The 13002-nt window shown below is 39.5% G+C and overlaps 2 non-coding genes across 2 annotated transcripts; both read left to right on the top strand.

The window, feature by feature from the left end:
• Positions 1-2168: 2168 nt before the first annotated feature.
• Positions 2169-2272, top strand: LOC112804612 (small nucleolar RNA R71). Its single transcript, XR_003203226.1, has one exon. It is a non-coding gene; the product is annotated as a small nucleolar RNA R71 (small nucleolar RNA).
• A 7851-nt stretch (positions 2273-10123) lies between these two features.
• Positions 10124-10227, top strand: LOC112804233 (small nucleolar RNA R71). Its single transcript, XR_003202849.1, has one exon. It is a non-coding gene; the product is annotated as a small nucleolar RNA R71 (small nucleolar RNA).
• The last annotated feature ends 2775 nt before the right edge of the window (positions 10228-13002 follow it).

Raw genomic sequence — 13002 nt, 5'->3', positions numbered from 1 at the left:
TACTACAATGATTCCTCCTTTCTTGGGGACCACTTGGACGGGGCTGACCCATGGGCTATCCGAAATTGGGTAGATTACTCCTCCCTGCCACAGCTTCTTGACTTCTTTCTGTACCACTTCCTTCATGTCTGGATTCAGCCTCTTTTGGGGTTGAATGGAAGGTTTGGCATCATCTTCCAATAGTATCTTATGCATGTATATGGCCGAACTGATTCCCTTCAAGTTAGCAAGTGTCCATCTAATGGCATCCTTATGGTTTTGCAATACTTGGAGTAATTCCTCCTCTTGTTCTTGGTTGAGGGCTGAGTTTATGATCATTGGATAGCTTTCATTCTCTCCTAAATATGCATACATGAGAGTGGGCGGCAGTGCCTTTAGTTCAAGTTTGGGTGCTTCTTTTCTTTTATCCTTCTCCTCTAGTGTGCCCTGAACATGAACTTCAGCTGTCGCAGCCTCTTCGCTTGATGCTGATTGCTCTTCTTCTGTTAAACCCTCAAGTTCTTCCTCTTCAAAAGTCTCTTGCACTACAGCCTCCACTGAATCCAATCTCATACATTCTCCCAATGAGTCTTGTGGGTAACTCATGGCCTTGAACACATTGAATATCATTTTCTCCTCATGTAGTCTAAAGACAAGTTCACCCTTTTGGACATCAGTGATGGCTCCGGCAGTGGCTAAGAATGGCCTTCCTAAGATGATAGAGGTCTTGGCTCCTTCCTCCATATCTAACATTACAAAGTCTGCTGGAAAGATAAAGTCTCCTACCTTCACCAACAAGTCTTCTACTATTCCGTGAGGGAACTTGAATGATTGATCTGCCAGTTGCAGGGCCATTCTTGTTGGCTTGGCCTCCTCAATATTCATTTTCCTCATCATTGCTAAGGACATCAGATTTATGCTAGCTCCTAAATCACATAAAGCCTTTTCCACTGTGACTTCCCCTATGATACAAGGAATTTGGAAGCTCCCAGGATACTTCAATTTCTGGGGTAATTTGTGTTGGATGATGGCACTACATTCTTCAGTTAGTACCACAGTCTCGTTGTTCTTCCAGCTTCTCTTCTTGGTCATCAACTCCTTCAAGAACTTGGCATAGAGTGGCATTTGCTCTATTGCTTCAGCAAAGGGTATGTTAATCTGTAATTTCTTTAAGATTTCTACGAATCTTGAGAATTGGCTATCCTTTCCCTTCTTCTTCAATTGCTGAGGGTATAGGGCTTTTGGAAAGTATGGCTTCAGCACTTCCCCTTCTTGATGTGAATTGGGAGTGGAAACTTGAACTTCATCTTGTCCCTTTTCCTTTTCATCCTAGTTCTTCTCTTGTGGTTTCTTGGAGGTTTCCTTCAATTCCTTCCCACTTCTGAGGATGATAGCCTGACACTCCTCCCTTGGGCTGCGAATGTTGTGGCTAGGGACTTTCTTGAATAAGTAGCCACTTTGTGTTTCAAGTTTCTTGATGGCAGCATCTTGATTCTGTATATTGGATCGCACTTCTTCCCGAAATGCTTTACTGTCTTGAACTTCCTTGCATATACCTTCAAGTAGAGTCTCAAATCTGGAGAGTCTATCTTCAGGTGGTGATGGTGGATTGAGGTTAGGATGTTGAGAGTGGTCATGTTGGTTTTGATATGGATGTTGAGAAGGGTGGTTATGTGGGTGTTGGTATGGTCTCTGTGTTGAGTGTTGGTAGGTTGCATTATTGTTGGGATTGTGGTTGTGGCGTCTCTGATCTTGGCCTTGGTCTTGTTGATTTCCCCATCCAAAATTAAGCTGATTCTTCCAACCAGAATTATAAGTTTTGGAGTATGGATCATGGGTCTGCCTGGGTGAGTTCCCAACATAGCTGGCTTGTTCCCAGTCACCTTCTTCTCCTGTATTCACTCCTTCTTGAGCTGGTGATGAAGTGGTGATTGCTGCAACTTGGTTCTCTTCCATCTTCTTGGTAAGATCAGCTAACTGCTTGGCGATTATCTTGTTTTGAGCTAGCAGTGCATCCATATGGTTCAGCTTCATCACTCCTCGAGTGTTGCTCCTTTCAGAAGCATAGAAGTAGTCATTCTCAGCTATAGTCTCAATGACATCTATGGCTTCTTCAATGGTCTACGGCCTTCTTTGATTCGTAAGAAAGACCTTCATAGAAATTGTGCAGTTGAACCCATTCGTTGAACATGTCTGGTGGGCACCTTCTTGTTAAGTCTTTAAACCTCTCCCATGCCTCATAGAGAGTTTCACCATCTTGTTGCCTGAAGGTTTGTACCTCAACTCTCAACCTGTTGATTCTTTGAGGAGGGTAGAATCTCGCCAAGAATTTGTTCACCACATCTTCCCAATTTGTTAAACTCTCCTTCGGAAAAGATTCCAGCCATTCAAATGCTTTGTCCGTGAGTGAAAAGGGAAAAAAAAAGCAGTTTATAGGCATCAGGATGAACACCATTAAACTTCACAGTGTCATATATTCTTAGGAAGGTGGTTAGATGTTGATTGGGGTCTTCTTGGGCACTTCCTCTGAAAGAACAGTTGTTCTGAACAAGGGTGATGAGATGGGGTTTTAATTCAAAGTTATTGGCATGTATGGCTGGCTTTTAGATGCTACTTCCGCAATTTCCTGGGTTTGGATTGATGTTTGAGCCTAGAACCCTTCTTTCTGGCCCAGCATGATTCCTAAGGCCTTCTCTAGCATGGTTGTGAGCTTTTCCTTCATGGTTGTTTTCCATGTTCTCCTCCATGTTTGTTTCAAAGTACTCCTCCTCTTCCTCAGCACCAATAACTCTTTTCCCTCTTGCTTCCCTCCTTTTTTCTAAGGAAGGTCCTCTCAGGTTCATAATCAAAGGAAGTTGAAGCTCCGCTTCTTCTCCCTGTCATACAACTAACAAAGCACACAGCAAGAAAGAAAATGAAGAAATTATTATTGTTAGAGTGGCTGTTAGTGTGAGTGGTGCAAATTATCAAACAGTTAGTGGATTAGTGAACGAAATTGTAAATAACAACAAAGAAAAACAAAAACAAAGAGGGGAGATGGGGGAAGGAAAGAAAATAAACTGAAGGTAAATGACTAGATAAAATAAACAAGCAAAAGAAAAGTGCTCAATATAGTGATCTTCCAACTTAATCATTGTTGATACAAAATTAATCCCCGGAAACGGCACCATAAACATGATGCACGGAAACTTGTCTCTCAACAAATCTCCCTCGGCAAGTATACCGAATTGTCATCAAGTAAAAACTGACAATAGAGTGAGGTCGAATCCCACAGGGATTGATTGGTCAAGCAACTTTAATTGGAGGAATGTTCTAGTTGAGCTAAGCAGAAGTTGAGTTGATAATTACAGAAAATTAAATGGCGGGAAAGTAAATTGCAGAAAGTAAATTGCAGAATCTTAAATGGGGATTTAGGGAGATGAAAATAAAAGTAAATGGCAGAATGTAAAGATAATGGGTAAGATCAGAAATGGGGTATTCATTGTGCTTAGGAGATGTTGCATTCTCCAAATCAAGTTCATTCTAATCTCTTCCTCAATCAATGCATTCATTGATCTCCTTGGCAATTTTAGGTGATTGAATCCCAATTCCTTGGCAACCCAATCTCTCTAAACTTGAACAATTGCCCAATTCCTTGATTTAATTACTCATGGGAAGAGATGATGTATGGTCACTGATTATACCACATGTATTTCCAAATCAAAGTGTTGGGAGGATTATATGTCACTGTATCCGTTCAAACCCCAATTCGGTCCAACATGAGAAAGCATTTCTAGCATGATCTCTTCATCCATTTTCCAAGGCTCAGAGGAGATCCAATTATGGAGAGTTTCTTTTCCAAGACAACTCAATTGATTTAAGATCGAAAGCATTCTAGTAAATTAAGAGAAAAGAAAGAAGAAGAAGAATGAAAACTATAATTGATCCATCAAATTACAACAGAGCTCCCTAACCCAATGAAAAGGGGTTTAGTTATTCATAGCTCTGGAAATGGAAGATGATAGTGAAGAATATATTCTAAGTAAACTAGAAATTACAGGAAAAGTAAATATACAGAGTGTAGTTCTCCAAAATGCCAAGCTTCATTCTAGTTCAAAACTACTCTTATATATACTACGCTCCTTGATCTTCTAGTCAGCTCTTCAAGTCTTGGATATGGGCCTTTGATCTTGAGTTGAAGCAGTTACAATCTTCAGTTGGCTCAGCTTTGCTTGTAGAAAACGTGTGAGTCAGGCATGGGTGGATGTTAGTTAGGACGTTAGTGGTGTTAACGTTAAGTGAAAATGTGGGTTCGAGAATGTTAGTGATGATAACCTTTTTCACTAATGCTCCAAACCAAATTGATCCACGTTAACTTCAATATTAGTGGCACTAACGTGACCACAAACGTTGCCTCTTAGTCCTTCGCAAACGTTATTGGCATTCACCTTTACCAATAACGTTGTCTCTTAGTCCTTCGCAAACATTATTGGCATTCACCTTTACCAATAACGTTGCTCTTTGCTTCTTTTTCCCACGTTAGTGATCCACGTTAGTGTAACTAACGTGGCCCTTAACGTGGGCATGCCCAAGCTTCGAGGGCGTTAGTGACACTCACCTTTGTCACTAATGCTTCAAACGCCCCTTCTTCCCACGTTAGTGCCTCACGTTAATTGCATTAACGTGACCACTAACGTGGTGGTGATTGCCATCTCCAATGTTAGTGACAAAGGTGAGTGTAACTAACGTTGGCCTATCATTCCTTTCTCCACGTTACCCTTCACGTTAGTGGTCTTAACGTGACCACTAATGTGGGCAATATTGGCTTAGTCCAACGTTAGTGACAAAGGTGAGTGTCACTAATGTTGGCGATTGCTTTCTCCTCCCACGTTAGAGTTCACGTTAATTGGATTAACGTGACTCTTAACGTGACTAGGTGTGCCCTTTTGGAACGTTAGTGGTATTCACTTTTACCACTAACATTGGAGCTCCCCTTTTCCTCGACGTTAGCTACCACGTTAATGAAATTAACGTGGCAACTAATGTTGGCTATGATGGCTTCGAAGGCATTATTGGCGGTCACTTTTTCCATTAAAGCTGCAAGCTTTTTCCCATTCCACGTTAGTGGTCACGTTAATTAGATTAACGTGGCTGTTAACGTGGCTCTTCCTTGCTTCCTTTGTCCTGAAATCAAGCAAATAAAGTGCATCAAAGCTCTGTTCCAAGTCATGAGATCATGCATTATCCATTTTATCATTCAATTCCTGCATAATTCTCATGAAATCATGTAAAGTTCACAATGTTTGCTTGAATCAAGATGTAAGTGTATTTTTATCCAAAACTTGCTTATTTACTAAGAAAATGCATGAAACTACCCTAAAATAGTAAAGAAAAGGTTAGTGAAACTGGCCAAGATGCCCTGACATCAACGCTCACGCGTGGATTGTCCCTGCTACATCCGCACGTAAGCATGCGTGACGCTTACGCGTGGATCTTCTTCCTTCCTTCTTCTTTCCCTCTACCTTTCTTCTTCTCTCTTCTTCCATTCTTACTTTCTTCTCTTCCCTCTCTTAAAAAAAATAAAAAATAAATAAATAAATGAATTAAAATAAATTAATAAATAAATAATAAATAAATAATAAATAAATAAATAAATAAATAAATAAATATTTCTTTTTCTCATCTTTCATTTTTCTTTGTTTGTTGCATTTGCATACTTTTATTCTTTGCATTTTAATTTTTGTTTTTATAGATTGTTCTTATTTTCTTTTCTAAGTTTCTTGTTTTAACATTGGTGGTAGATTACTCTTACTCAATTGTTGAGAATTCTTTGGATTATTTTGGTGCTTCGTGACTTGTTTAGCATTAATTGTTATAATTGTTCCACACACAAGATTAGTACTCTATTCCTTCCTAACTCATTATTCTTTGTTTTTGTACCTCATTATCATTGAGTTAGGATAGGACCAGTCGCTCTCATGATTTTGGCGTTTAAGCTCCAGTTTAAGCTTAAACTGGAGCTTAAACGCCACTTCCCTGCATTATATGGCTTGGCAGTTTAAGTTCCAGTTTAAGCTTAAACTGGAACTTAAACTCCACATGTGATATTCAAGCTTCCTTTATTGATTTTGTTGCTTCATTGCTTAGCCTCTTCTTCCCTGAAATCATCCAAACAACTGCATCAAAGTCTTGCAAAATTTCATGAGAAATCTTCCATTCATAGCATTCAAGTAATATAACTAAAAACTCATGGAATTTGCATCAAAATCATACTGTTTGGATGGTTCATTGCTTTGTTATTCATTTAACCATTCTTGGTTACTTTAAGCTCAAGAAAATGCATAAAACAACTAAAACTAACAGAAAAATGCTAGTGAAACTAGCCTAAGATGCCTTGGCATCACAACACCAAACTTAATACTTGCTTGTCCCTAAGCAAGTCCTGAGTTATTTGAGAAGAAAATATGAAACAGAAAGCAATTACATTGGCTATATTAGCAAGCATTTGAAGTTCATCAGAAGGGTTTTATGCAGAAAGTTGCAGCATCACTTTTTCATTCTTATCAGGTAAGAATATCACTTTTTTCATTGCATCCATCAAACACTGCTATGGCCTCTTGTTATTCTTATGTCCTTGGCACTTTTCATTTCTTTGTTTTTCTTTTTCTTAAAGATCCTTTGCTCCTTGTTTGCTCAGTGTCATGTGTTGCACAAGCCTTTGGCATTTTCTTTTTCTTATCAGTGCACTACACATATCCACTACAGGCATTTTAGTTCACATTTCTTCTTGAGACATTGGTGCCCAGCACCTCTTTGTGTGACTAAATGTTTTGTATTTAGGTTGCTCTTGATAATGGACTTTTGGTTGATAATCCCGGGTTAGTTAACCCAAGTTACCAAGTGTTGAAACACTCCTCAGAACCTATTCATCCAAGCATATCCTTAATACATAAACACCACAGGCATTTGTCTCAGAAGTTCAAACCATTGGTGCCTAGCTTATTTTCTCAATTTTTTTTGCTTTTTGGTTGCCCTTTTCCAGTGGCTTTTTCTTCTTCTTTTTCTTTCTTTTTCATGGCCAAAGACATTTAATCATCATGATCCATAGACAGTATTCAACTTCTACACAAAAAAATGATAATTCTACACTAAATTTCAGTGATCTGACTAAACAATCAAGCATGCATACCACCACTTAATTCTACTTGATTTGTCACTAATTGAGCCAAGTTACTTTTGTTCAAACTTTTCTTTTATTTTTGGAAACAGAACAAGCATGGCAAGCATTTGTTTAAGAAGGTGAAGTTATATCCAAACATCTAGGCATTCACTTTATTCAAAGCAGTAAACAGACAAACATACTAGAAATTTCACATTCCAGAAAGATTCAACAATTACAGTTTAAACCAGAACAAGCATGCTTTTGTTTGCCTTTTAAAGAATGGTCAAGGAACAACACCACCTTGTGAAATTTCTTGTTTTCTCTTTGTTGCCAGGAAACAATTTGATTTCTCCTTCTTCTCCTAGTTATTGCTTCATGTTCTTCCTAAGATCCTTGTTTCCTTTCCTACAAAGAGTGATGAAGTTGCTTGCTTCTCAAGCACTTGAGTGGTTAGCTCAACTATGTATGGGCAAGTGTCTGAGTCTTAAGTTGGTGTGTGAACACCAAACTTAGTCTCCTACGTACTCCTCTGTTCTTTAAATCCTTGAATTCTCCTTGGAATGAAGTTGCTGCTAAGGATTTTAAGCATTTCTGTGATTGCTTAGAATGGTTGTTCCTTTCATATAATTCAAAGGTTGTTGTGTTCAGTTGATCTGTATGGTGGAACACCAAACTTAGAGTCACACATTCCCCTTTAAATTATTGATCCACGAATTCATTGTTTGGTGTGAAACACCAAACTTAATTCTTTGCAATGCACAAAAACTACTTCACCTTTTTATTGAAACAAATAAAAGAAACAGCAAGGGAGTATTACCTCAGGTTGGGTTGCCTCCCAACAAGCGCTTCTTTAACGTCATTAGCTTGACGGTTGTCCCTTGTTAGGATGGATTGTAGTGCTTGATGTCCTCTCCTCTCACCATGAAAACGTCCCCATTTGATTCCTTCATGATTTCCAAATGTTCCATAGAAAGAACTTTCCTGATTGTGAACACTTGAGGGAGCTGGGAAGGAATGGGTTTGAGGCCAGGTGGGATTGGCAGATAATGACTTGATATCACTTTATCTCCCAGAGAGAAACCTTCAGTGGAAATTTTCTTGTTTCTCCACCCTCTTGGCAATTTCTTTACAATTCTTCCCTCTCTCTTGAGGATTTCTTCATTGACCCTTATGCCAGGAGGGTCCTTCTAATCTGTTTCTATTGATTCTTGTGGCTTTAACTCTTGCAATTCTTGTTTGCCTTCCAAGGACTGTTTCAGAGTTTCAGCTGCTGGATTGCTTTCCTCCAAACACAGATGGGTACTATCATCCTTAGGCTTTTCAGGTTCTGGTTCAGGCTCAGATGCAGGTTTGAAAACATGGAAAATGAGCTATTCATCATGTACTCTCAAAATTAGCTCTCCTTGTTCTATATCTATGAGCGCTCTAGCAGTGGCTAGAAATGGCCTTCCCAGAATGATAGGGTGTAAGTAGCTTTCCTCCATGTCCAAAATGACAAAGTCTGTGGGAAAGAAATAATTTCCCACTTTCACCAGCACATTCTCAACTACCCCTTCAGCTTGCTTTTGAGTTTTGTCAGCCAGTTGTATGATTACATCAGTGGATCTCACCTCATTCAGTTGTAGCCTCTTCATAAGAGTCAGAGGCATCACATTTATGCTAGCTCCTAGATCACAGAATCCTCTGTCAATTTTTGTTTCCCCTATGATGCAGGGGATATGAAAACTTCCTGGGTCTGTTTTCTTAGAGACTATGTCCTTCTTGATGAGTGCACTACATTCTTTGTTCATTATTACAGTTTGTCCTCCCTTCAAAACTCTTTTCTTGCTCAGCAATTCCTTCAAATATTTGATATGTGTAGGCATCTGCTGGAGAATCTCAAGAAAGGGAATATTGATATGGAGAGACTTAAATGTCTCTAAAAACCTTGAATATGTTTTCCCTTTTTCACCTCCTCCTAACCTCTGAGGAAATGGTGCTTTTGGTTGGTATGTTTCCAGCATGCCTTTATTTTGCAGTTCCTTGGCTTGCTCAGTTTCACTTTCCTGCTTAGCTTCTTCCACACCTTCCTTCAAGATTTCTAGCTCCTGTTCTGAGGGTCTGATTCCTTCTTCTTCTAAGACTTCCTTCAATATGGTGATGGCCTTGCATTCTTCCCATCTCACTCCCTTTTGTTCCCCTTTAGGATTCTTTTCTGTGTCACTAGGGAACACTCCAGTTGACTTGGGGGCCTGTTGAGATAGCTCTCCTACTTGAGACTCCATCCTCTTGAGTTTTTCACCATGGTTCCTTAAGGTAGATCTCACATCATCCCTAAAGCTTTTCAACTCACTTATGTCCTGACCCATGTTTGCTAGCATTCCTTCTATCCTGTTTAATTGATCTTGAAATTGTTGGTTCGGATTGGATTGGGCAGGTTGCTTATTTTGGCCATGATATGGTGGTTGGGAGTAAGTGTTTTGTGTGGCTTTGTATGATCTTTGGTTGGAGTTTTGGTATGTGGAATTGTTATGTTGGTTGGGGTTGTAAGGTTTGTGGTTTTGTGGTTGGGTTTGCTGGTTTCCCCACCCAAAGTTTGGGTGGTTTTTCCAGCCTGGGTTGTAAGTGTTGGAATGTGGATCATATGGTTGCCTTTGTTGATTTCCCACATAGTTGGCCTCTTCCCAATCACCTCCTTCAGTGCTTACTTCCTCTTGATCTTGTGTGTGTATTGCAGCCACTTGTTTTGTTTTTAAATTCCTGGTGAGCTCTGCTAGTTGCTTGGCAAACACCTTGTTTTGGGCTAGAATTGTATCAACATGGTTCAGCTCCATGACTCCCTTAGTGTTGTGTCTCTCTGAAGCATAGTAGTACTCATTCTCAGCCACTGTCTCAATCACTTCAATGGCTTCTTCCACAGTCTTCTTCCTGTTCAATGAACCTCCTGATGAATGGTCTACAGCCTTCCTTGATTCATAAGAAAGTCCATCATAGAAAATATGCAATTGCACCCAGTCATGGAACATGTCTGGTGGGCACTTCCTTGTCAAATCCTTGAACCTCTCCCATGCCTCGTAGAGAGTTTCACCATCTTGTTGTCTAAAAGTCTGAACCTCAGATCGAAGCCTATTGACCTTTTGTGGGGGGTAGAAACGTGCCAGAAACTTGCTTTCCACCTCATCCCAGGTTGTTAGGCTCCCCCTTGGGAATGATTCTAGCCACTTAGCTGCCTTGTCCCTAAGTGAAAATGGGAACAAGAGCAGTTTATAGGCATCTTCCTGGACTCCATTGGACTTCACAGTGTCGCAAATTCTCAGGAATTTTGTGAGATGTTGGTTTGGATCTTCATTAGCACTCCCACCAAATGAACAATGATCCTCCACCAGTGATATTAGCTGTGGTTTGAGTTCAAAATTGTTGGCCTGAATGGGTGGTTTCTGAATGCTGCTACCACAATTCCCAGAGGTTGGGTTTATGTATGAACCAAGAACCCTCCTCTCGGGAATGGCATTGTTTCCATCAGCTCTCTCATGGTTGTGAACTTCTCTATCCATGTTGAGATCTAGAGCTTCCTCAAAATTGTCCTCAGATTCTCCTTCAGATTCTTCTTCTCTCAGTACTCTCTTCCCTCTTGCTTCCCTTCTAAGTTTATGAAGGGTCCTCTCTGGTTCGGTATATGGAGGAGTTGATGTCTTTCCTCTCCTACCTGTCATACAAGAACACAGCACAGGCAACAAACAAGTGAAATACTCTTGGTTAATGGAAGAGTATGGTTAGAGCAGTTGAGGAATTAATTCAAATAGTTAGTGGGTCAGTGAGTTAGTTGCTTGAATTTAAAGGCATAAAGAAAGAAAACAAGTAACAGAGTGCAGAAATTAAAATTCAACAAGTAACTTGAACTGAATTAACAAAATAAGAAAAATGCTCAATCTAGTTAACTTCCAATTTGAGAATTGTCAATCGAAAACCAATCCCCGGCAACGGCGCCATAAACTTGATATTACAATTTTAGGAAATTGCACAATCGGCAAAAATTCCTTCCGGCAAGTGCACCGGTTATCGTCAAGTAAAAACTCACAATAGAGTGAGGTCGAATCCCACAAGGATTGGTTGAGTGAGCAATTCGGATTAGAAGTGTGTTCTAGTTGAGCGGAATCAAGATTTAGATGAGAATTACGGAATCTTAAATTGCATGAATTAAAGAGCGAGAAGCTAAATTGCTGAAATTAAAAGGGATCGGGGTGATTGCATGAATTTAATTGCAGAATGTAAAGAGAAAGTGGTAGATCAGAAATGGGGAATTCATTGGGTTTCAGGAGATATTGAGATCTTCGAATCAAAACATTTTTTATCCCTTCCTCAACCAACGCATTCATTGAATTTTGCTTGGCAATCTTATATGATTGGATCCCAATCCCTTGGCTCACCAATTCTCTCTAAAAACAAACAAATTCCCAATCCCTTGGTTTAAATGTTCATAAGAAGAGATGATGCTCGATCACTGATTATACCACACAGTTTCATGAACCACAATTTGGTAGGATTACATGTCACAATATCCATCCAAACCCCAATCCAATTCACTGTGAGAAAGCTTCTCTAGCATGAATCCTCCATTCCTTTCCCAAGGTTCCGAAGGATTCCAATTATGGATAAGTTTATTTCCCAAGACAACTAACCAATGGAATTAGATCGAGAAGCTTTCTAACAAAATTCAAGAGAAAAGATTGAAGAAGAAGATAAAAACTATTATTGATTCATTGAATTACAATAGAGCTCCCTAACCCAATGAAAGGGGTTTAGTGAGTCATAGCTCTGAATTCAATTACAAAAGTGTGAAAACTAGCAAATGATCCAAAAGTCGAAAATTTCCTTCTAACTTAAATTCCATCCTATTTATACACTTTCTAAATTGAGCTTCTGTTGTGTTTCTTGGGCTTTGAGGCCTTTCCTTGATTTCCTTTTGCTTTGGGTTTATGATCCATAATCCTGATGAGGCTGCTGATCCAATTCTGTAACATTCATTGAGCAAACTTAGTGATAAACAAGTAATGACACATGACTCAACAAATTGAAATTCCAAACTCATCAATTCTTCAGGCCCAATCCCATAAACCATGATATTCAATTGGGTTTCATACCAGAGTACGTTTAAGTTAATGTTTGTGCTCAAATGCTAACTTAAACTGCAAAATTCTTTGGCCCAGAAACCTTTTCAATAGTGGCGTTTAAGTTGTAGTTTAAGCTTCAGTTTAAGGTTAAACTGAAGCTTAAACGTGGAAATGGAAGAAAGCAACCCAGGAGTGTGAAATGTCGAACACGTTTAAGCTTCAGTTTAAGGTTAAACTGAAGCTTAAACGTGGAATTGAAGAAAGCAATCCTGGAGGGTGGAATGGTCGAACACGTTTAAGCTCCAGTTTAAGGTTAAACTGGAGCTTAAACGTGGAAATGAGAAAGCAACCCTGGAGGAGAAGAATAGTCGAACACGTTTAAGCTCCAGTTTAAGGTTAAACTGGAGCTTAAACGTGAGAATGCTCTCTGGTGAGAAATTGGGTCGAACACGTTTAAGCTCCAGTTTAAGGTTAAACTGGAGCTTAAACGTGGGAATGCTCCCTGGTGCAATTCTCATTCTGGCGTTTAACTTCCAGTTTAAGGTTAAACTGGAGGTTAAACGCCAGTTTCAGCATTTCTCAGCTTTCATGATTTTGGCGTTTAAGCTCCAGTTTAAGCTTAAACTGGAGCTTAAACGCCACTTCCCAGCATTATATGGCTTGGCAGTTTAAGTTCCAGTTTAAGCTTAAACTGGAACTTAAACTCCACATGTGATATTCAAGCTTCCTTTATTGATTTTGTTGCTTCCTTGCTTAGCCTCTTCTTCCCTGAAATCATCCAAACAACTGCAT

This window comes from Arachis hypogaea, chromosome 5, assembly GCF_003086295.3.
Source record: "Arachis hypogaea cultivar Tifrunner chromosome 5, arahy.Tifrunner.gnm2.J5K5, whole genome shotgun sequence".
Lineage (NCBI taxonomy): Eukaryota > Viridiplantae > Streptophyta > Magnoliopsida > Fabales > Fabaceae > Arachis > Arachis hypogaea.
This window is presented reverse-complemented; position numbering and strand designations above follow the sequence as displayed.